At 42.3% G+C, this 25,116-nt stretch overlaps 1 protein-coding gene across 5 annotated transcripts in view; it reads right to left on the reverse strand.

Annotated features, from left to right (window-relative positions):
- RGS6 (regulator of G protein signaling 6) overlaps window positions 1-25,116 on the reverse strand; it is a 205,811-nt gene that overhangs the window by 120,037 nt on the left and 60,658 nt on the right. The gene's annotated exons all lie outside the window — the stretch shown is intronic.

The raw sequence follows: 25,116 nt of genomic DNA on the forward strand, positions 1-25,116 counted from the left end.
TGCCCCACCACGTTCCCTGTAAAAACTGCTCTTTAATGCTGAATCAAAGCAAACATCAATATGCAGGAAACCCAATGGACATTTGCTCCCATTTAGTGGCAAAGACTGGATTTTCCTGATGGGAAGTGGCAGGAGAAGTTTAAGACTGGATGAGCCTTAAGTCTCAATTAAACCCTTTAATGTTACCTGGGCTACCTTCCCTTGCTGACAATACAGAGTCTGAAAGGAACCTGACATTCCTTCTCTGAAAGGTCATGCTGGTCATGTTGGCTCCACGGATGAGACATAATGGTTAACTATGAGGGTCTTGGGTATAAGGAAAGCAGCTCTTTGGTGAAAGATGTCTTGGGGGCAGTAGTCACTGAACATCTGGTCTTCGGGGTCTAGGAATCATGTTTTTTTGTTGTTGGGCTTGGGCTCAGAACCTTCTCAGGCAGCAATAGTGGCATTTCCCTCTCTCTGAGTTGGTGGCTGTTGGATATCTGGGCCACAACAAAAGTTAAAACCATTTTTAAAAAATGGTTTCAATGTGTTTGCTCTCACACATGGATGGCTTTGGAAGTATAGGGGAGGCTGCTACAGAGGAAATAAATACAGCATACAGGACTCATAGAACAGCGTTCAATAATGTGCTATAGCGTGTGTTAAGGAAGGGCTTGAGGTGCACGGTTGGTGATATTTGGTGTGATGATAGAGGTGTAGCACAAGCATAGTGCCTGTTTTCATCTGGGAAATGTTGGGCAGTTACACTGCTTTCTTCTGCGCGCTCTTTTCTCTCAGCAGGGCCTCCTCTGCTGATCTTAAAAGGCAGAGAAAGGAAGTAGGTATTTCCTTGGGTATGCTGGATAGAAAATAGACAGCAACAATATCACCATTATATGTGGAGCAGGAACAGGGAAAAGGCATTTCCCCTCACAGGTTGAACTGGCCAGTTAATACTAAAGATCAAGGCATGACATGCAGCAGCCACTGGGAAATTGTTCCAGAATCATTCATGTGCCACTTCCCTGCCTATGGCCAACCAAATCTGTACCACTAGAATTGACACGATTAAGTTTCTGCCTGCCGGCATAAATAATAAGTTCGCTATAGCATGCAAAAAGCTTGAACTTGTGAATGGTGATTGCAAAGGGCTATTTGGGTGCAAGCATGGTAGTGGTATGTGCAGGATTATCAAATTACTATGGAAAGATTGTGGGACTGGACTTGAGTATGAGAGATAAGGCTGGTCCTGCCATTAGGCAGAATATGGCAGCCACCAAAGGCAGCAGCAGGAGTAGAACACCCACCCACACCCAAGCCATTCCGTCTGAACTCTCCACCTGAGCTGGCAAGCAACAATGTTTGGCTATTGCTGGACTGGCTTGGCTGGTTTGCTGAATTGTCTTCTCCCAATGTGCTACAGACAGTACTGCTGGGAAAAACCACCAGCTGAGCAAGCAGGGAAAAGAGGCAGCCAGACAACACCACACAATCCAGCAGCACATCTGCTCTTGAGATGCATGCTGACCTTACTGCTACTTTGCATCATTTGTCTGAGTGAGCAAGAAGAGCAGTGAATGATGGACAGGTGTCAGAGGACAGATCCATGAAGCCTGCCCTGTGCCCCTTAAGCTGGCCTGCTGCCATCACGTGAAGTGGAGCATGCTATCCCATCACCGTTACCCAAGGTTCACCTGTCAGTCAGCTTCTATGTGCCATTTTGTCCTTTGTCTCAGGAAGCAAAATGTCTTGGGCTGGTCCTCTTTTCCTTTGGTACACAGTTTATAATCCCACGGCTTCACTGCTGTACTTTAATATTTCATTGATATTTTAAGCTTCCTCGAGAATGTTGTTATTGGGAGGCATAGAAATGTGGTGAGACGCCTAAATTACAGTCATTCAGCCACCATTTTATTCACCAGGGCTTTTAACTGATTTATGTTCCCACTGTATTCTGATTCTACTGACTGCTGCTTTATTGCTCTGACATTCGTTTGTATTTATGTGTGCTGGTTTTATTTTTATTTCTTAGTGTTTTAAAAGTTGATATGTTACTACATCACTTTGAAGACTCAAAGCAACTTGGGTTTTGTTTTTATGAAAAAGCAAACAAACCCAGAACAAAGCAAAACAAGGGGGAGTGAGGAGACAGAACTATGCAAAGCTTGTTCACCCTCTGGAGCTACTTGCTTTGTGGGCACCTTCCTTGTTCCTATTCTCTGCTTATTCATGGTCTCAATAGGACTGGATGTTCTTCAGACATTTTCCATGCCTGTGTTTCCAAGATAGTGTGGAAATGAGTCTTGCTGAAGCTGCTACCCTACATGGATCCTCAGACAGTTGCTGGAGTGAGGCCAGGATGCTAATGTGGTCCAAGTACTTCAGCTCTTCATGTCACAGGAGCAACTGCACTCATCTGCTTGCAGCATTCAAGAGTGAGGCTGTGCCTCTCAGGACGGCTGCCAAGGCTGGCCTTGCATGAAGAAGAGCAGGCCTTTCTTTTGATAGGCAATACTAAGTCACAAATAATCTCAATGACAGAGGAGCACAGAAGGGGCTAGTGGCACCATCCCAATAACTGAACAAAGCTGTAAGGGAGACAAGTGCCACATTTACTTTCCAACATTGATGTGAATAGCTGTTGCAATAATTGCATGAATGGCCCGGACAGAAACATAATGTTCTTGCTAGAACATCTGCTTTGCCTTCAGAAGGTCCCAGATTCAATCCCCGACATTTCCAGGTAGGGCTGAGAGAGATTGTGGTCTGAAACCTGGGGAGTCACTGCCAGTCTGTGTGGACAGTAATGACCTAGATCAGTGGTTCCCAATTAGGTGTCTGGGAACCCCTAGGGGTCCGCAGAATGCACCCAGGAGATCAACAGCCCCATCCCTTGCCACCCTACCAACTATTTTTTTGTCATTTTTGCCTGGCAATATCACAAATTTTATGTTCTGGGGTTGTTTTTTTTAAATCATTTGCTTATTAGAGGCTACCCCACATTTTGTTCAAAAAATTGCTTTGCAGACGTAACTACCACAGAGCATGGGCATAGCCCAGATTTTTGTTGTGGGGAGGTTTTTTAGGGGGGAAGGCTTAGGGGGGCAAAACCTCAGGTTTTTATTGGATTTGTTTGGAGGGGGCAGCTTCCCGCCTGCCCCCCTGAGCTATATCCACGCCATAGAGTTATCAGAATTTTCAAAAGTAGGGGGTCCGTGGCTTGGCTTTTGAAAAATATGGGGTCCTCAGTAATTAGTTAATTGGGAACCACTGACCTAGATGTAACCCATGGTCAGACTCAGTATAAGCCAACTTCCTATATTCCAATGTTCACAGTCTTGGCTACATAAGACTCAGCGGTGTCCCTACGTATTTTGCTGCCTGAGGCAAAGGGCAAGACTTCATTTCTCTCCACTCCACTTACAGAAGCTGACTGGACTGGCTGATGATAGGGTCATGTCCTTCACCACACCTGCAGCAGTTGGCATATGCCTCCAGGCAATTGACAGAAATGCCATCAAAACATCTGAAAATAGTTCTGAAAACAGTAGTGCAGAACTCAAGCTAGACAGGTCTAAAAACAGCACAAAGTGAGCACCAAGGCAGAGAGAAGTTTTCATAAAGTTGCTGGAAAAACTAAATAGAATAATAAACATGGCATATTGAAACAAAAATGTCTTCAACTGCTTCTGAAAAGTAAAGGTAGTTGATGCCTGTCGTATCTCATCCCGAGGGGCAGCCACAATGACAGCTCTGCTATGAGTTACAGTGGTTTGGAATTCTTCGTTTTGGGACTTGTAGGAAAAACTCTCTGGGAGAATAGAGTGCATCTGCAGCTCTATCCTGCAACAGAAAGGAAAGGCCAGGAAACTTGGGAAGAACAGCAAGGGGACTGCTGTCCCCGCCCCCAGCATCTGCTGCCTGGTGCCATACTAACTGGAAAATGTGCACAACCGTTATGAGTAAGAGACTAATAGCGATCGTACCATGCAAAGTGTTAAGTCTTTTGTTAATGTATATGTATTTGTGTTGTTTAATTCTTTAAATCAGTTTTGATGGGGGGTTGTATACTTTTCAAAAATAAATGAATCAATATAAATAAAATGCAAAACAGTCACGCGGCACACATGCAAGGCACAGAGACATGTGAAAGAGGAGGTGGAATAGACAGAAAGAGAAGGTAACAATGATTAAGAACATACTTCAAGGGGGGGCATGAAAGAGAGAGTTTCCAGTAATCTACTAACTAGGACCTAGGGAGGGGTCTCTGTGTCAGAATTTACCAAGCAAAATGGCAGCTACAGGCCCCTAATTCTTATATATTTAGAAGACTTTAATTATTATTTTCTTCATAGCTAGGGCCATTTGTAAGGGCACACTTTCTGGTGTTTCAGCCTGGGGTTACTATTTATATCTACATTTGTTAGCATCTGATTTAAAGAGTTTAATTAAACATGAAACTAGGTGAGCTGTGAAAACAAGAAGTGATCTGAGATTTCATTGTCCTTTGATTTATGGTCTATTTACAAAATGCTGCTCAGAAGGAACCCATTCTGATTAGATGCTTTCCACTGCACAAAACTGTTAAGGTGTTTAAATTCAACATTTGCATTCCTATACCTTCAGTGATCCATTTCAGATGGCCAGACAAGACCATTCTTCATAGATAATCCAAAATAAAATCAGATGTCGATTTAAGATGACCTAAGGGACACAGGTGGCGCTGTGGGTTAAAGCCTCAGCGCCTAGGACTTGCTGATCGAAAGGTCGGCGGTTCGAATCCCTGCTGCGGGGTGCGCTCCTGCTGCTCGGTCCCAGCGCCTGCCAACCTAGCAGTTCGAAAGCACCTCCGGGTGCAAGTAGATAAATAGGGACCGCTTACTAGTGGGAAGGTAAACGTCGTTTCCGTGTGCGGCTCTGGCTCACCAGAGCAGCGATGTCACGCTGGCCACGTGACCCAGAAGTGTCTCCGGACAGCGCTGGCCCCTGGCCTCTTGAGTGAGATGGGCGCACAACCCCAGAGTCTGGCAAGACTGGCCCGTACGGGCAGGGGTACCTTTACCTTTACCTTTAAGTGACTGATGCAAAAGGAAAGTCAAAACTGTGCTTAATAAAAATTAAAATCCTAAGTCCCCCCACTCCCTTCCAAATAGTGAAATAGAACTATGATTAAGTCCCCCATAAAGGCCTGATGAAAAAGGTATGTCGTAACTAGTGCTGAAAAGTTAGGAGAGTTGGTACCAGTTTTATATCTCCAAAAGGGAGAACATTCTATATTTGGGTACCATCTCAATCTAATCTGTATGGCACAGATACATTTGAAAACACATGTCCGTTGCATTCAAAGATGTGTATGCACCTTATCTGTTTAAGACAGGGGTCCCCAAAATATGGGCTGCGAGCCACATCCAGCCCACCAAGCTCATAAATCCAGCCCACCAGTCGAAACGCCGTGCCAGATTTAACTCAGCGCGCGGCGAGGCTTCTGCAGCTTCCGATTGGCTGCAGGAAGTTCCTGCAGTCAATCGGAAGCCGCAGAAGACTCAACACCACCTCTCCCTGCCTGTCCACCTGCCTCCCTGCCCCGGAGGTCAGTGGTGCGTTGGAAGATGGCTGCAGTTGCGGGTGAGGTCGGGCCCAGCACGAGGGCCTTGCTGGCATTGCAGCACTCCGTGCTCTCGCTGCCGCCTCCTGGGGCACTTACCTCACCTCCCCCAGGGCCCGGGGCCTGCAGAGCCGCAATGTGGCAAGAACGGCATCTTCGTCAATGGTACCTTCCAGAGGAGGGGTGGCCCGGCCCTGCAGCTGTGCCCGCAGTAAGTCGGGAGTCGTGGGGACGGACGACATGTGGGCAGGTCGTGCCATGGGGGTCGGGGGTAGGGAGACGCGCAAGCTGGCTGGCGTGTGGGGATTTGGGGTTGGAGGACGCACGGCTAAGTTGGGTCGTGAGGATGGGGCTTAAGGAGACATGGGTGCAAGCTGGGCCGTGGGGATCTGGGTTAGGGAAGCACATGCATAGGCTGGGTCGTGGGGAAGGGGGTTAGGGAGACTTGTATAAGCTGGGTTGCGGGGATGGAGGCATGGAAGGCCTGCATGTAGACTGGGCCATGGGGGTGATCCATGTGTAGGCTGGGATGCAGGGACGAGCATTAGCGATACTGACCATTTCATTAGCCAAAAGCAGTCCCATACTTCCCTTTGAAATACTTATAGGTTTATGTTGATTAAATTTGTTCTTCATTTTAAATATTGTATTGTTTTTCCGGTTTTTTGTGCACTACAAATAAACTATGTGCAGTGTGCATAGGAATTCGTTCATTATTTTTTTTCAAATTATAGTCTAGCCCCCAACAGTGTCTGAGGGACAGTGAACCGGTCCCCTGTTTAAAAAGTTTGGGTACCCCTGGTTTAAGAGATTTACATCCCACCTGTTAGAAGGATTTCATCACAAGGGAGCAAACACAAATCTTATATCAACTCAGCACACAACAACACAATACAACACAACTTAAATGTTTCTAACAACATTAAAAGAGCCAGCACGTTAAAACAATCAGCTCAGTACAACCATAAAAACCCCATGTAATCAGAATAAAAACAGCACCAGAAGGCCACTGGAAATCAGTTCAAAACAGCAGCAGGAAACAAATGTTAAGTCTTCAAGATCCATTTAAAGACCTATAGGGATGTGATTTGCTTGATCTCACTTGGAACAGAATTTCACAAACGCAGGGTCACTGCCAGAAATGCCCTCTCCCAAATGTCTATCCAGTGCCACCACCCTGCCCTGTTCAGGCACTGTCCTTATCATACTTGAAAAGGTGTGGCACCACCATGTCATACCCCTACACACCTTTGACTCTTAGGTGAGTCTTACGTCAATCTCTAAAACAGAGGCAGAAAAAAACTGCCAAATCATAATATACTTTCCCAGCTGCAGCACAGCAATGTACCGTCAGCAATCCCCATAGGCTAAGAAGTCTCTGCAGGCCACTGTAGATGACCCCCGGGATGCCTAGATTAGGCCTTTGTCATACACTTTCAGCCACAGATCACATTTCACTCTTTAGCTTGCCCCTCTTTCTTATTATATCCTTAAATCAAAACACTTACAGATCTGTTTGCTCCGTTTATATTACATTTCTCATGCTAAGGCTCCCCCCATTTGTGCAAAATTGCTGCTGGGTTAAATTGCCAACGAGTGTCCTTCTGGCTTATTTCCGGTGCAGGTGGCCATATTAGTCTCTTGCAGCTAAAGCTATTATCATAAAAAAATTGTTAGTTCTTATGATGCCACAAGATTCTTGGTAGTTTTTTATGGCTTATATCTGTACATGGTGTATTGGTTTGATTAATGTACTGTCTAATTAAAAAATGAGCCACTGCAAATAAATTTATGCTCATCTTGGGTAGCTCAAAAGCTGCTATGCATACAATTCTATTAAAGATTTATAGGGATAGGGCCTGATATCACGAGGAAGAGAATTTCACAAATGCAGTATCAATACCACCACCAACAAAAGCTTTCTCTCAAAAGTCTGCCAAATCCCCAACAATGGGAGTAAATCCCACAGAACACAGTATAATTTATTTTTAAGAAAGTTATACAGGATTGGTTCTAAGTGTCATATCTATGTCCTACTGTTTCACATTCAATGACTTCTTTAATATACACAAACTAGGATGCTACTATTAAGAAGGGAGTCAGAGGAAATCTCACAGGGACACTGGGATAGGATGACAGGGTTGTAAACAACTAGAAGATAACCATCACAAGCCATCTTACTCCAAGGCAGGACCTTCTCAAGAGTATTGCTGAGGGAAATCACAAGAGCATAAACATGTCTGTCTGTTTTCAGAATTAGTATGCAATTTTTCTAATGCATAAGGCAGGTTGCTATTAGAACAGAAACAGTGCACAATAAAAAACTACAGAAGTATCAGTTAAGCTACAAAGCACTCTAAATAAGGATTGAAAACCTAAAAGCAATAGGAGCATTAAAAACAATTTAAAGATGGTATAGTAAAAAAACAAAAAACCCTAGCTGGAATACAGTTGTTTTGTTTCAAGCAGGTGATGGGATCTGGCTGAACTCTATGGAGAGGCTGTTGCAGATTTGGGGTGCAACAACTGAAAAGGCCTCTCCTATAGGAGGTCCTCCCCTGTATAGTGCATTTTTTAAATGGAAGTTAATTCCACTGCCAAAAATTGGAAAGGTGGGATACAAATGTTTTAGATAATAATAAATAGCTGTGCTTTTTAAAATGTCTCCAGTCAGGTAGCATCTATTTCCCAAGTGGAGGCAAAAGACTGTTTCATTTTTAATAAGGGACTTAAAAATGAAAGTATCTGCATTTTTAAATGTATTTTTGGAAAGGAGTGGACTGACAGGTCTGACAAATATCCATTCTAAGTTTACAGACTAGATGTAGGATGAATGCTGTCTCTTATAATCAAAATCCCATCATCACCAAACAACAACTCTTAGAAGCTATATTGAACTTTCAAAGCACTTCACATTATATTTCAGTTATTGTTACTGTTATTCTTTTCATTTCATTTTTCTATACCACTTTATTTGAAAGGAAAAAAATTATTACGTTAACCCTCTTTTTATTTATTTGTTTACCAGGTTTGATTATATTTCTTATCATAGTTGTTAGTTGACCTGTAGTTAGTTCACAACCCACATTTCCGTTGATGATGATAAGATACAGTAAGTTGCCTAGGAATACCGTCATAACTTTGGTACTGGGGTGACCTTTAATCATGGCTTCTTGGTTTACAAGTTAGTCTCCACACAAGCTCTCAATAGCATGGTTCACAAACAATGCTAAGCCAAAATACAGCTTAGCTTGAACAAGGAAGTGTGAATTCAGGTAGGTCGCTGTGTTTGTCTGACACAGTCAAAAGAAATTAAAAAACCATCCAGTAGCACCTTAGAGACCAACTAAGTTTGTTCTGCTATCTGAAGAAGTGTGCTTGCACCCGAAAGCTTATACCCAGAACAAACTTAGTTGGTCTCCAAGGTGCTACTGGACAATTTTTTAGGGAAGCGTGAAGGTACTCAGAGAAAGAGAATCACAGCTGCTCCACTCCTTCCCCAGTCTTGCTGCTGTTCTAGTACCCAGAACTAAGCCATGGTTTGGCTTAGCATCACCTCCAAACCTGGGCTCATGGTTTGTATTAAGTTTGTTCTTGTCCTACTGCTCGTGGTTTGTCTGAAGCCTGGGTTTGGACATAATGCTAACCAAACATTGACTCGCAGCAGCAGCAGGACTAGGAGAGGAGTGCAGTGGCCATGGTTTTTGCTCCAAGTATTGTACCCACTTGCATGCTTATTCATGCTCAGTCATGGACTGGCTTAGTGTTGCATCAAACTGAGCCACTGTATCAAAGTGACCTAGCTCGTACCACTAGATAAAACACTCATTGGTCGGGATAGGCAGGGCTCCCTCAAAAGGTTACTGTTCTAATAAACAGCAGTTTTAAGCAAGCTGCTTGCAAGAATGTTCCAAGGCACATCTCAAGATAAGCCAAAGAAGCCATTACGCTGATTGGGATGTTTTGGGGTCCAATCTAGACCCATTAAGTATTAGAATGTATTGATTGCCAGCAGGCTTGTAAAAACCAGTATGGATGTGGTCATATATCAGCATCTTCCAAAGCCCTGCAGATAAAAATAATTAACATTTAACTTTTTGCGGAGGGGAAAATCAATGTAATCAAAACGGATATTAACCTATGAATAATGTATATTCTCAGGGGCTCTCCGGTTGAATTAACTTGTAAGAACGCTCTTGGGCTCATATGTAATGGAACTTGCAGGTCGCTCACCCAGCATATCTTAAGAGGTGGGAGTGCATGGTGCAGGGGGCGGGGGGACCAGCTCATCTGCTGGTAGCATCACTGCCAACAGCACTGCTTCTGTATGGGTCCTGGGAGGAAAGTCTGGGAAGATGCTAAGTAGTTTAATTAAAACAGCACATTCAGAAATTATTATTAGGCTGTATTGCTTCAGAATACAGTTGGAGAATTGCATGACTGAATGCCACCCACCTTCAAAAAAACACCTCTCCATACATGGAACACAGTGCTGCTGGGATGTCTAGCTCAGCATTTACTTTAATGTGTTCATATGGTGTATCCTGTAGTAGTAGTAGTAGTAGTAGTAGTAGTAGTAGTAAATTATTACTCCTGGGGAGCTTCCAACAAAATTTTAAAAACACAATAAAACATCAAACATTAAAAACTTCCCTAAACAGGGCTGCCTTCAGATGTCTTCTAAAAAGTCAGATAGTTTCTTATTTCCTTACATCTGATGGGTGGGCATTTCACAGGGCGGGTGTCACTACCGAGAAGGCCCTCTGCCTGGTTCAACCAACATTCTCAAATGGTACAATCCTAGGAAGGCTGCACCATGTAGTTCAGGTAGTTCATATGTAGTTCAGGTCTTAGGCTTGGGAGCAGATAACTGAGAACAAACCAATATGTAATACTTATAACACTTCTGAAGGAGAAAATTCAATGTGAAATGTAAACACTAAAATGTAAATTTGAACATATACTATAAGTGCTCTCCTTGAACTTATTCAAGTAAGCATAGATTAATGCATTTATTTTCATAGATAAAGCTGCAAGAAAGCAGCAAAGGCCTCTCTCTAGCGAGAAATAAGGGTTCTCTTGTTCTCTTTATACCTTATCACTTGGTGAATAGAACTGGTGATAGATTTTTTTCCCTATGTACTTGGCCACCAAATAGCTCTCAACCAAGTAGGAAAAGGAGGAGCCACGTGTAACAGCAATGTTAAGCAAGCCACATATTCAAAGGACTTATGCTGAGCTTGTGACAGATTTCATGGCTAGAATATCTGGATATACTTAAAGGGTAATTAAAAATTCTACTATGAAACAGCTTTATATTGTAAAATAAAAGAACCTGTAGGTTTATTTTCACCCATGTATTATTGTGAGTTGAAGTCTTATGCACACTTAGTTGGGAGTAAGCCCCACTGAACAAAATGGACTTACTTCTGAGGAAACATACACTGCATCAAACTGCACAAATGTGTCAAACAGTAAACTTGATTCTTAAAAGAAGGGCAGTGTGAGTTATGGTAGAGAGAAGGGGGAGAGAAGTGCACTTTGGTTATTTGTGCCCAGGAAAAGAATTTACCTCAGAAAATGAGCCAGGAAATGGACAAAGAACTCTCCTCAGACCATGAACAATTTGGAACAGATTTTTGTTTACTGTGAATTTCAGAACGTTGGTGCTTTTAGCTGCTGCTCGTTGGGAGTTTTTAGCTTATTTCTGCCAGCCAACAATAGGAAAAGGTTGCACATATTCCATAAACAGAATTTCATAGCAGTTTGACCCTTGACAATAAAAAGAGATTTTCCTCACAGATTGGTGGATGCTAGAAAACTAATCTCGTTTTGCTGGGTTATGTTCAACCGTGTGCTTTATTTAGTTAATTATTTTACATTACAACTTAGCTCCCTTACAGCGCTTCCTGGGAACTGTAGTTCTCAGTATTCTTGGTGCCTGGCATTCTACCAAGGAAGCATCAGGTGCAGGGAAGGGTAAGCTTAGTTCCATCACAGCCTTGGGAGCCACAATGGCATATGGAAGGTTTGAGGGAGGGGGAAGGGGAACTGGAAGCTCATGGGAAGGATCAGATTCCATTGCTAATTAAACTCAAATTGGATTGGAAAAGACAATACGGTTTCCCTGTTTGGGTGGGAGTGAATAGCACAGCTTATCCCGAGCCAATCAGAAGGGTGTGTTTGGCAGCAGAGGAGATGCATTTGCACCGTCAGCGACAAACCAGCAAATCCCAAATTTGCACCCTCCCCATTTGTAAATTAAAAAAACCCCTGAACATAAATAGCTTAACAAATTCAGCAATAAGAGTACAGGAGGGGATACTGGGAGTCTGTAGGCACTTTGTATCAATAATTAATGCTTTGGAGTATTTTAAATCAAAGGACAGATATCTTAAACAGACATATATTACACTAAGAAAACAGTGGCGCAATATGTTGCCATCATTTCATAATGACGTACTGTAACCCTTGGGTCAGCACCTATGGCCAGATAATTCATAAAAAGCGTTATTTTCTTTTCGGCTTGGCTCAAGATCCCACCAGGGAAAAGCAGGTTGGCAAATCTCTTCTTTAATAGTTCAGCTCAACAACAGTTCAGCTCTTACTGTGAAGCGGTCCAACAGCAACTACTCAGCTCTGTAATCTTCACCCCACAAGGGAAGAGGGTTATTCAGCTGCAATCCTGATCTCATCTACACTGAAGGATATACCATTAAATTCAATGAGGCTTACTCCCAGGTAAGTGGGGGTTAGGATTGCACTCCCAGTGCCACTTTTGCTCAAGGAGAAACAAGTTATGACTTAATGAGAGTGGCTGGGAAGAAGGTACAAGCATCCAAGTACTATTTGTTATCTTATCACAACAGTTTCATATTGCATGCAAATCAGGGCTGCGCTTTGGGTTTCTTACCTAAGAAAGGACTACCAGCTTCCACCACTGGGTGGCTTCTATTTTTCTCGACCATTTTACATGTTTTTGCAGCTCTACCTTTACTGCACAAAATCATTTACCGGTATTTAAATATCTCAAAACTAAGGAATGAGTATACAGCATTAGCTTCAGCAAAACTCCATAATAACTTCATGAAGTCAGTTCATAAAGTCAGAGATGTGATGTTCCATCGTCTGAAATAATCGCCTGCCATTTTAATACCTAGCTGATATCCTGCCTTGTTTGCCCTAATAGAAAAGGAAAATATATATTTATGCTGACACCTCAGTTTCACTCTCTTTTGGCATGTCTTATGTACAATAGCAGATGCTCTGTAAAGGCTTAGCTAGGCCAGGAGTCTCTAACAAAATTATACCACACTCTAGTTATTCAAGGAAACCACATTTATCCTGTATTTGCTCAGATTTCTGTGCAAGACTCTCAAACTCTAGAACAGAAATGGGAAACCTCCAGATTTTGCTGGGCTTTAACTCCCATCATTGTTGACCATTAGCCATGTTGGCAGAGGCTGATGGGAATTGCAGCCCACAACATCTAAGAGACCTCAGGTTCCCGAACTCTTCTATAGGGACTGGTGGCAACCATCCTGAGTTGATCTCCAACAACCTCTGGAGGACCAGAGGTTGCCCATCCCTGCTCTGTAAGTTGTTTTTCTCCCCTTCTCTTTTACCTTCTCCACTCCCCATGGCCATTTTTCCTATTTCAGCTTCTCCTTTTTCTTAAAAGGGAACACACCAATTCATCGATTCCTGTTATGCTGCCCGAAACTTAAATACATCTGCTGTGTTCAAATGAGGCCAAGCTGTCGTGATAAGTACACAAATGGAATGGTTCCGTACAGCAGACAAAAATAGGCTACCCCATGTTTTCCAGCTTAGGCAAAAATGAGACAAAAGTCCCTTGGCATTTTGAAGGCTGGCTTGACATACCTCAGTTTAAATTTAGGTAATATAATTTGGCAGCACAGGGCAGGAAAGAGGTTATAAAGTTGAGCCAGCATACTTCCAGGGAAAAGTAGGTGTGTATTCCAACTCTGCCACCCACAAAGATTTTGAAACTGGAGGTAAACAAGAACTGACTACAACCATAAGGTTTATCTGTCAGCAACAATCTACTCAAGGTCCTTTGAATCTGCACCAGTTTCTCCATTACAGTTGGTTCATGTCTGCATGGATATCAGTTTGTTACATGAAATACACTATTGTGTTTTATCCCTTCCCTTGTTCTTTTCAGAGACCAATCACCCAAAGGGCTGTACGGAATGGAATGTTTTTAGAACAGTGTTCTTTCCACACCAGTGAAAGGCACCAGCTCCTTCAGATCTCTGTATGGCATTTCCTCTCCCTTTTCACATTTATTTTCAAATTGTTGTTGCTAAGATTCATATCCCTGCCTTCCTCTCAAAGGAGCCCAGTACGGCAAACAAACAAAAGTAAAAAACAATGAAAACATCTAAAAGCAGTTCCAATATGATGCAGACTGGGAAAGGTCTCAGTCTAAAAGGCTTGCTGAAAAAGGAATTACGTATCTTTAACAGGTGCTGAAAAAGCAACCATGGTGGTGCCTAATATTTAATTAAGTTGAATTCCACCCCCGAACCCAAATATTGAAACAAAATATATTCGTTGACAGGTGCTTGAGAATTTTCTCCTGAAAAGAAAACCAGAAAGCTTCCTCTAAAGCACTAACTTTCTATATGATGGAATTGACCATTTAAAATATAATGAGATTAAATATGTTCACGAGCAGGCATAATCAATTGAACCGTGTTTATTGTTCCTTGAATTTCATGTTAGTTACCTAAATTAGCAATTGGGGTGTGGGTGTGTTTAAATCAGATATAAATTCCAGCTATACATGAGAGGCTACAAACTAAACCTACTCTACAAATTGCCAGGGTGTACAAAGGCTGCATGCATACTCTACCTTTAAAACACATTTTTCACCTCAAAGAATCCCGGCCCCTGTTAGGAAACAGCATCAGCAGCAATTTTATTATTTATACCCCAGCCACTCTGGGCGGCTTCCAATACATATAAAAACATAATATAACATCAAACATTAAAACTTCCTGGTACAGGGCTCCCTTCAGATGTATTCTCAAAGTTGTGTATCTCCTTGACAAGTGATGAGAGGACGTTCCACAGGGCGGGTGCCACTACTGAGAAGGCCCTCTGCCTGCAACTTCGCTTCTTGCAGTGAGGGAACTGCCAGAAGGTCCTTGGAGCTGGACCTCAGTGTCCGGGCAGAACGATGGGGATGGAAACGCTCCTTCAGGTATACTGAGCCGGGCCGTTTAGGGCTTTCAATATCAGCACCAACACTTTGAATGGTGCTCAGAAAGGTACTGTGTATACTCAGCCGAAAACCAACAATGATTCAGGGTGATTGTGAATGGGGAGAGCTGATATTGAAGTGAACTGCTTTTGTACTAGGATGTGGTGAAACAAAAAAAAAAAAAAACCACGAGGCTGAACAGTGGTTTTAGGATATGCACTTGCAACTTTACTTTTTCACCAGACCCACTGGACCTTACTTGGAATGTAGGGTGCTGCTAGGAAAATGGTATAAATGTATTCATGAGGTAGGCAACTGTAACAGGTCAGTGGTGGGCTTTTGTCATTCTGGCTGGAGCCCACTTTGTATAAAGATCCCTCCCCAGAGAATTCCGATAGTCTGTCAGCAGACATGATGTACTGTATATCCTGGCACACCCAGGACAGATGCAGATTGTAAGAAAATCCTGTGAAATATCCTCAAAACCCAGGGATAGCTTTAGTAAACCTGCTGTCTTAACACATGGAGAATATCCTAGTAAAATATTCTGAAGAATTGCCTTTTCAAACCAAGAAAGCCAAGTGTCAACATATAAACAATTTTATCAGGGAAAAGAAGAAGAAAGGGGAAGGAAAAGGGAAGGCAAGAATCACACAGAGAGACTTACCAAAAAAAAATCAATAAAGTCAATCTAACTTAACAAGCTATGTGTTACCTGATTGAGCAGTCTTAGGTTTCAAAACATCTGCAAAAGAGAGAGGTTCTGAGAGAGGGCACTTCTGGATTTCTAATTGGATGTAGGAAGAAGACTGATAGTATAGCTTCCTGGGAATCTGAATCCTATAAAAAACCAGCTTCCCGACTAAGGCAGAAGGCGGCAGATCCACACTATACATTTAAAACACATGACCCCCTGCAAGGAATCCTGCGAACTATAATGTGATGGCATTGGAAATAGCTCTTTGGGGGGGGAAACTAGAGTTCCCAAGATGCTTTGGGGGAAGTTATGTACTATAAATGTTTAGTGCAAGGAGAGGTCAAAGCTAGAAACAGAGTTATTGGAATCCAATACTAAGAATTTGTCTAAAATGTATAATTTGTTGCTGAAATGGAACACTCAAGATGAAACAGTAAAGTCAGCAATGATTAAGTGGGCACAGGATATCGGACATGATATTATGTTTGCAGACTGGGAACAGTTATGGACCACAGACATCAAATTTACGGCATGTAGTGCCTTAAAAGAGAACATAATGAAAATGATCTATAGGTGGTACATGACCCCAGTCAAGCTTGCAAAGATATATCATCTGCCCAATAACAAGTGCTGGAAGTGTAATGAATGTGAAGGAACCTTCTATCATCTTTGGTGGACCTGTCCAAGAATTAAGGCCTACTGGGAAATGATCTATAACGAAATTAAGAAGGTCCTAAAGTGGACATTTGCAAAGAAGCCGGAGGCCTTTCTCCTGGGCATGGTCGATCAAACGATTCCAAGGAGGGATAGAACTTTTTTCATGTATGCAACCACGGCAGCAAGAATTCTTCTAGCAAAGTATTGGAAGACTCAAGAGCTACCTACTCTGGAAGAATGGCAGATCAAGGTGATTGAATATATGGGATTAGCAGAGATGACCGGCAGAATCCGTGACCAGAGGAGAGAGACGGTGGAAGAGGATTGGAAAAAATTTAAAGTGTATCTTAAGAATTTTTGTAAAATTTTGGAATGAGAAGATGCCAAGGGCTATGAAATTAGAGAATTTATAGCTGTTAAAATTTAAATTTAAGAAAATTTAAAGAAAGTTGTTGTTTTAAAATTGAAAGAAGGATTGTTTAAAGCTAATTTAAAAAATAAGGGTGCAGTGATGGGAAGGTTTGGGGAAGTCATGTATGTTTGTTTGTATGTTTTTCTTTTTCTTTTTCTGTTCTGTTGTCTATTCTGTTTTCTATACTGTTTAAAATCAATAAAAATTTCTATAAAAAAAAATATATAAATGTTTAGTGCATATCTGTCCAGAGTGTTGCTTTGTCCAACGGTGAAAAAAAAAATCTCCATTTCTGATCCCACTGGCCCATTAGATAATTATTTAGAAATCAGATCTACTTCCCTAATGACTCTGACCTTACATTTAAAAAGGCCTAGCAAGCACCACCTGAATGCAGCATTGTGCAAAAGAGCTTAACTCCTGGATGTTTATTCAGAGGGAAGGCCTTGGAGAGCTGTTAATTCAGAATTCACTGGAGAGTGTGAAATCCCAGACACTGTAGGTGGCACTGTTGACTTCATTAGAATATGTACTTCAGGCCTGGGCTTCATAACAATGATAAACTCTCTTCTCCAGCATTGATAGGAAGCTAGGAAATGGATGGGAAGATGCCGGATCCAAAGCTTCAAAATAATTGTGATAGCATGCATACCTCTGTGTTTGAAAAGCCTCTTTCCCCTCTTTAGCAGGGGGATGTGTGGTCCCCCCCACCATGATTTGGACATATGAGTAGGCAGGGGTCCTTCTGCATTGTACTGAGAGGTGGACAGGAAGCTTAAGACCCGGTGGTCCAGTTCTTCACTTGATGTGGAAGTGGGATCTCTGACCATTTTTCTAGGAGGGTGCAGCCTGCATCTTTGTCATGGTTGTCTCTTCTGTGGCCTGGAAGTCTGGGAGGTGAGTGCCCCTTTATAAGCAAAATAAGCAGTGATGCTCATAGAGATGGTGGCAATTTAAAATGGAAGAGGGGAGGACTTAAGAGATTAACTCCCCAATTCAGGAAGCAAAAAGCATTACAAGCTAAGCCAAAACTTTGCCTGTTTGTTCGAACCTGGTCTGCCCCAGGACCAGCCTGGCAGTGCCCCTTCATTCACTCCCTGCTGCTGGCTCTCTTCATTCCCAAGCATATCCTGATGAGCAGAGACTGGCAGGGCAGGCTGAAGTGGAAGGTGCAGAGTCTCATTCTTACAGATTCTGGATTCTTAGTAGCCTGCTATAGAGGATCCTGGAAAGTAGAGTTCTCAGTGATTCTCTGCTTCTCCTGGTGAGCCTGTAGCCAATGGTTTCTACCTGCAGGCCCCCTACCTTTTTGGTCGCAATTGAAATGCCCCCTGTTTCTTCCTCATCTAACTCAACGATTTATTTGAAGGCTGCTGCTGGCTGTGTTTGGACTGCACAGAGAATTGAGGAAAGCTGTGGAGCTTGTGGCTACAAATGTCACTTGATAACCTTCTAACCAGTGACACAAGGACAGCAGAAGCACTGAGGATTCTTGCTTGCACAATCCTTGGTGCAGCATGTGTGCAAGAAAGAAAGGGGGTGTGGGGAATCACACCTCTGACTTCGCAACGTGTTGATTTGTGCTTTCCGTGCATGGCTATTTTGGGTTCATTATTGGTGCACAACACTGTGGGTGGCGGCAGTGTTGGTCAGCATCGTTGTGCGAGTTGCCGTCGGTGATGCTATTTCTACCAACATTGTTTTGCTTTCCACTTTGCATACATAGGATGGTAACTAAGATATGCCAGCACTATAGCACTGGCCCATAAATTCACATAGGCTACCTGATGGTGCTGCCTCAAGAGCTTATGGTTCCAGCTTTTACTGCAAGCTGTTACCTAATTTGCTTGTATTACTCTTTTGTACACCCCATTAAATTATCGAATAGAAGGCAACTCCCACTTCTTCTTCCCACTACAATTTTTCATCAGAGAAGGTGCCTCCTCATTAGAGCCTGGCAAAAACATAAAACAGATTGGATTAAACTAATTTAACATGAATGCACTAGGGAAGTGGCCAGTTTGAGATTTTTCTTCAGTTGAGCTTGTTAATTGTAGGCTGGCTGAATACAAATAGAGAGATGAAGAATTGCAAGAGGCAGTTGATTGGTTATTCTTGGCTGCCAGCAAATTATTCAAGGAGCAATTGGAGGAAATCCAATTCTCGTTAGCTTACTTTAACTCTTAAGATAAAGGATTACTGGCATAGAGCAAGATATGGTTGAGAAGAACTACAATCGGAGGCATGTATTATCTAAATAAAGCTGAAATTCTCCAAAGATTCTAATCTTTAAGAAAGGGAGAAATCACACAGCCTTATTAAGGATGAATGAAATTACAGTCATTCAGATTCCTTGTACATGTTAATTGCTGATCACAAAAGAATCAAAAACACTTTGCATAAAATGCATAAATTTACTTTTAATCCCTTTTGTCAGGACCTTTAAAAACACCAAAATATTAAGGTCTTGTGTTTTTTTTAAAAAAGGTGTACAATGACTAGGCAATCTGTAAAAAATGCTGTTTTGGAAACATTTAAATTTGCTTTAGAGGCAAACACTGAACTATGACCTGTTCCTACAATACATCTTTTCATTGGGATAATTGTAGCATATGTGAGCTTCATGGGAGTTTTATAAATTATGCTGCAATTGTGGAATCTGTCTGTAGATGGCATCCTCTTTTGTTCTTCTGGACATTTTAATGTAGGCACTGAGGGGAGAGAATAAATTGAGTAAAGATGGGGCTTACAGCAGCAGACACAGTACACAAGACCTTTTTTTCTACACATCGCTAAGCTCCTTGAGCCTTTTTCCCCCCTGCACTATTTGCATTACTAATGAGAGATATAAACTGTTGCAAATTTAAGGCATATAACATTTTCGGCATTGTGTGCACAAATGTCCTAAAGTTAAGAACATGCTTCTGATGCTACCACAGACTAAATCTCAAGATGTTATTCTTTCCTGTAGCCAAGATTGATACACTCACAAAATAGAAATTGTGTAAATTTAAGACTATAATACACACCCTGATGTCCGGAGGGTGGTAACACAATGGGCCTTTTCTGCAGTGGCTCCCCATTTGTGGAATGTTCTCCCCAAAGAGGTTTGGCTGGCACCTTCATTATACATCTTTAGGCACCAGGCAAAATTGTTTCTCTTCAACCAGGCCTTTGGCTGATTAACATTCTATGTCCTTTTAAATGTGTTTAATGGTATGATGATGATGATGCATTTTTATGCTGTGAAATGCCCTGAGATCTTCGGATGAAGGGGAGTATACAAATTTAATAAATATTAATAATAATATAATAAGCATTTTCCTTCAGCTCATATAGTCAAGAGGATTATGAGATATGCAGCACGATCCTATGCATGTCTACTTAGAAGTAAGTCCTACTGTGTCCAGGGGGGCTGACTTCCAAGGAAACTTGCACAGAGTAGGGTACTCCAATGTTGTCCTTAAAATGCTTAATCTTTAAGGAATACAAACACGATGGGCGTATCAGGATTGCTCCACAGCAAAACCAACACCATTCTATTTAACATCAGCCAACGGTTTAGACAATTCCGAACAGGAATTGTGTTATAGAACAAGTCACACTCAGGCACAAAGAATTAGGCAGTACTTGCAAGGTTCAATTGGTAACCCTCCCTCAAAACATGCCTTGTTACTTATTCCTTAAACCCTTGAGTTACACTTGGCATAGAAATGCATAAGGGAGTGAACATAAAGTAATCTAGGGCATCTCTATCGCTATCGCTATCTCCATCTCTCCCCAGTCTAATAGCCAATTCATCTTCACAGACAGTTGCTCTGTTAAAGAGAGGCTAGGGGAGCTCTCTGATTAGGGATCTGTAACAGACAATTCCCAGACTTCTAACAAATCTATGATCAATGCTAGTCATCTATAATCAACAGACTTGGACTGGCAAACCTTCCCCTTAAATGCATCTGGAATGTTTTCTAGTCTACATGTATGATCATCATTCTAGTTTAAAGTTCAGAGGATAAGGGTCATCAGTACAGAGTCTTCAATGTTGTGGAACAATGGTGTGATCCATTTATTACTTGCAAATCACTCAATCTTCACATCATCTCATCGCTGCTAGCCAACAAATCTAAAATTAAACATTTTATGGCTAAATTGAAACAAAACAAAGCTACCTGTCTGAATGCACTTGCTGAGTCATCCCCATTTGCTATTCTCCAACAGAATGGCAAATCTCTTTCAGAATGTTGACACAGGAATTAATTTGCCCATCACTGAAATGAAGACTTCCCCTTAGGTGAGACGTGGCAGCCATTCTATTCTGGCAACCTCCAAAACAATTTACTGAAGCATTTAGGAAGCAAAACAAACTTGCCTAATTAAAACCACAGCAGATCTTGAAATGCAATTATCCCAGTTGCAATTTGGCCAAGATATTGAAACGAATACCTTTTGCCACCGATTCTTAACATAATTATTCCCAAACAGTCTTGCTGAACATATATAGGAACTCAGGATAGTAGCCCTAGGTGCTAACCACAAACCACTTAATCTGAAGCATTTCCACTGACTTCAAATGAGCCATACTGGAAGTACAAGAGGTTGGTTTGCAGTGCCATCGCTTTAATCTTCTATAAGCGACATGCATTTTTCAATAATCACTACACAAAGAGTGAAGGCAATCCAAAATCCATGACTGCGCAATAACTTTGCTAGAAGCAACCAAAATATCACAAAAGCATGAACGAGTTTTTGAATTTTTCCAAACCCTTCCATCAGGCAATATTGATTGATTTCATTTATATCACACCTTTTTATACAAGGAGCTCATGAAGGCACACATGGTTCTCCTTCTCCTTATTTAATCCCCACAACAACCCTATGAAGTGGGTTAGGAAGCAAAGGGTGGGGATGAGAAAAGCTGGTTTGTTGTTAACATCAAAGGATTACATTTAGTCACAGTCCAAAGATGGAGAAAGATCATAACCAGAACTACAGTAAATTCAAATAACATTTACATACCTTACTAGGTAGAGAAGACATCCTTCTTAAACTGTCGTGACCAGAACTGGACACAGTATTCCAGGTGTGCTCAGACCACAGCAGAATAGAGTGGTACTATTACTTCCCTTGACCAGGACACTATACTTCTGTTGATGCAGCCTAGAACAGCATTAGGTTGTTGTTGTTGTTTGCTGTTGCATCACACTGTTGACTTGTGTTAAGCCTGTGGTCTACTAAGTCCCCTAGATCCTTTTCACATGTACTACTGGTAAGCCAAGTGTTCCCCATCTTATATTTGTGCATCTGGTTCTTCCTGCCTAAGTGCAGAACTTTACATTTGTCCCTGTTGCAATTTGTTTCGAGAGTTTGAGCCCAGTTCTCCAATCTGTTAAGGTCATTTTGGATCCTGATGCTGTCTTCTGCGGCATTAGCTACCTCTCCCAGTTTGATTTCATCTGCAAATTTGATAAACATCCCCCTCAATTCCTTTGTTTACGCTGTGTATAAAGACATTGAACCACAATGAGCCTAGGGCAGAACCCTGTGGCACCCCACTTGTCACTGTTTTCCAGGATGATGAGCACTCTTTGGGTTGGGCCAGTCAACCAGCTACAAATCCACCTAACAGTTACCTTGTCAAGTCCACAGCATTCCTTTGATCCACCAGGCTTGTAACTCTATCAAAAAAATGTTGGATTCAAAAGTATTTCCTCACATAGCGCAAAGTTAAACTATGGAATTCATTCCGAAAAAGGGAACTGATGACCACCAACTTGGATGGCTTTAAAAGAGAAATAGACAAATTCATGGAGAAGACTACTAATGGCTATTAACACTGATGCTATGTTCTACCTCCACTGTCAGAGGCACTATGCCTCTGAACACCTTCAGTTGCTGGAAGCTGTAGGAGGGAAGAATGCTCTTGTGCTTGGCTCCTGATTGTGGGCTTCTTCACAGGCATCTGGTTGGCCACTGAGAGACCGGGATGTTTGGCTAGATGGGTCACTGGCCTGATACATCAGGCTTGCATTATGTTCTTATGTTGCCCTATCCAGCATGACCAAAGGACAGGAATGATAGGAGTTGTAGTCCAAAAATATCTGAGGGGCACCTCTAAAAGCCATTTAGCTCACGTATACAACAGCAGTGCAGAATTCATCTCAGCATGTGCTTGAAAGCTGCCAGGATGAGCTTCTCTGTCTTCTATCACATGGAGAATGGGGCAAGCTTGTTTTCTCCTGCTCTGGAGGGTAGGACTCAAACCAATGGCTTCCAAGTAAATATCAGGAAGAACTTTCTGGCAGTAAGAGTTGTTAGACAGTGGAACGGTCTCCCCTCTCCCTCCTTGGAGGCTATCTGTCATGGATGTTTTAGTTGTGTTCCTTACATGAGGTTAAGGAGGGCGGCTGCAAAAGGCATTGGGGTTATTTTGTGTTGATGGCACTGAAAGCAGGTGGTTTAGAGGTGGTTGCTGCCTCTAAAATACAACTCAACAACTTTGTCCGTCTCAAAAAGGTGGGAGTCTCTGCTTCCAACTCTATTCTATTAACTGCTGGAGGGCCACCACCTTGTTCTGCACGTTTAGAAACTCACCATAGATGTGATTTCTTACATAAATAGTGTAAAAATGCAGAAGAGGAGGTGAGAACCAATCAAAAGATATGGTGCTGAACAAAACAGGGTGGGTGGAAGATAGTGTTTATGCCTGTGAAGTTCATAAACATAAATAAGCAGTGTTCGTGTCTGTATTTTTAGGGCAGTCTTCTTGTGTTACTTCAAGCTGTTTTGATTAAGCAATAAAACAAAGAGAAACAGTGGAATACAAAGCCAAGAGAGTATAAACGAAGCTGAAAACAGATTGTCATTGCAAGGCTTCAGATCAGTCTCATAAATAAGCCCCACAGGAACAGAGGATGCTGCATTAAACTGAGGCAGATTATTGATCTACCCAGCTCAGTATTGTCTATACTGACTGACAGCAGCTCCCTAGGGTTTCAGGCAGTGTTCTCCCCAAACCGTAGCTAGAGATGCTGAGGATTTAACCTGGGACCTTCTGCATGTAAAGCAGATGATCTACTGCTGAGATACAGCCCTCCCTGCTAAAGTCACTAGCTTGTATAAAAGGCTTACTGTATATGCCTGCTGGTGGGCTGACAGAAGAGAGATGGAGACCTGCATTTCTATGCTGAATATGGAGGTGGGGGCTTCCCTCTAGGGGACCACTCAGATTCTCTACTCAGCACAGGGGAGGGATGGAGCACTCCACCCCTTCTCTGCCAATCTGCACATTTGCCTGCATGGAGTTTCTGGCGGCTAAAAGCTACCAGGCTAGTGCTTAAATACAAGACTGATAAAATATACGCACTCATAGGCTCGTTTTATTACAGGGCAATCTTTAAGAATTTGATAGCAAACTGTCAAACAAGTCCAGCTGCCTGTTCATGTTCAGATAGCCCCATTTGTACTGGTCAAAGGCACATGCTCCATTTTTCCATGGACATGAATTTTGCATACAGTCAGACTGCATGATGGGTTCCGTAGTCTTCTGTTGGCGTGTTCTTTCAGCATTTACATTACCGCACATTGTGCAACTGTGCACACTGTCCAAATGCACAAAAATCGCAAGGAGAACAACCCACTTTAATCTTTGACACAAGGGAAATGACTCTATAAAAGCTGCTTGGAGCTTTCCACTACCAAGGGAAGGAAGAAGTATAAAACAATGTGAAGCATATTCCTTTTGACAAATCTTATGCTGAATGAGATGAGTTTACAAAAAGACTGATTTCCTATGTCATGAAAGCACGAACCCTTCTGTTCACAAAGATCTGGGTAAGGAAAAGGCAAATGTTCCAAAAAAGAAGAAAGAAGCTAATTTCAGCAAGAACTTGCAAGACAAACAGCTTGCATCTGTAGTATGCTAAAGAATTAAAAGTTCCCATGGATTCAAGGTACCATCTACAAAGACAAGGCCCCCTTCAGGGTTGATGTTTTTTCAGTTAGATTATTTTCAAGATGTCCCATGGCAAACATCTGGTGTGGGCCCTGGAAGTGTCCTGAGCTATGTGGTGGTGCCAGGGCTCTGCAGAGAATAGTGTCCACTGAGTCTCTGCAGAAAGACATATGCCTTGCAAGTGTAAGGGCCCAAATTCAATCCCCAGCATCTCCAGATCTGAAATCCTAGAGAGACACTGCCCATCAGTGTGGAGAATAAGCTCTATTAGCCAACGGTCTGAATATAAGGCAGTTACGTGCATTCCCAGAATTCACTGCTCCAGCCACACCTGCAATCAGGCTTCACTGATCAGGGGAGGTCTACCTACAGTTTGGGGAGCTTTCTAGATCTCCAGGAGAGAGGCTTTCTCTCCCAAATCCCTGCACAAGCTGAATTTGGCCTACATTGGCTCATTTGAACACACCCGAACACTCGCTACATTTGAACACACTTGCTACTTGCTCTTTCAGTCATATTGGAAAATGGTGCCATGGCTGCAGCCTCAAGCTCAGAGGCGAGAGGAGGGAAAGTTGGCTGA

This window comes from Podarcis melisellensis, assembly GCF_964234715.1.
Source record: "Podarcis melisellensis genome assembly, chromosome: 1".
Lineage (NCBI taxonomy): Eukaryota > Metazoa > Chordata > Lepidosauria > Squamata > Lacertidae > Podarcis > Podarcis melisellensis.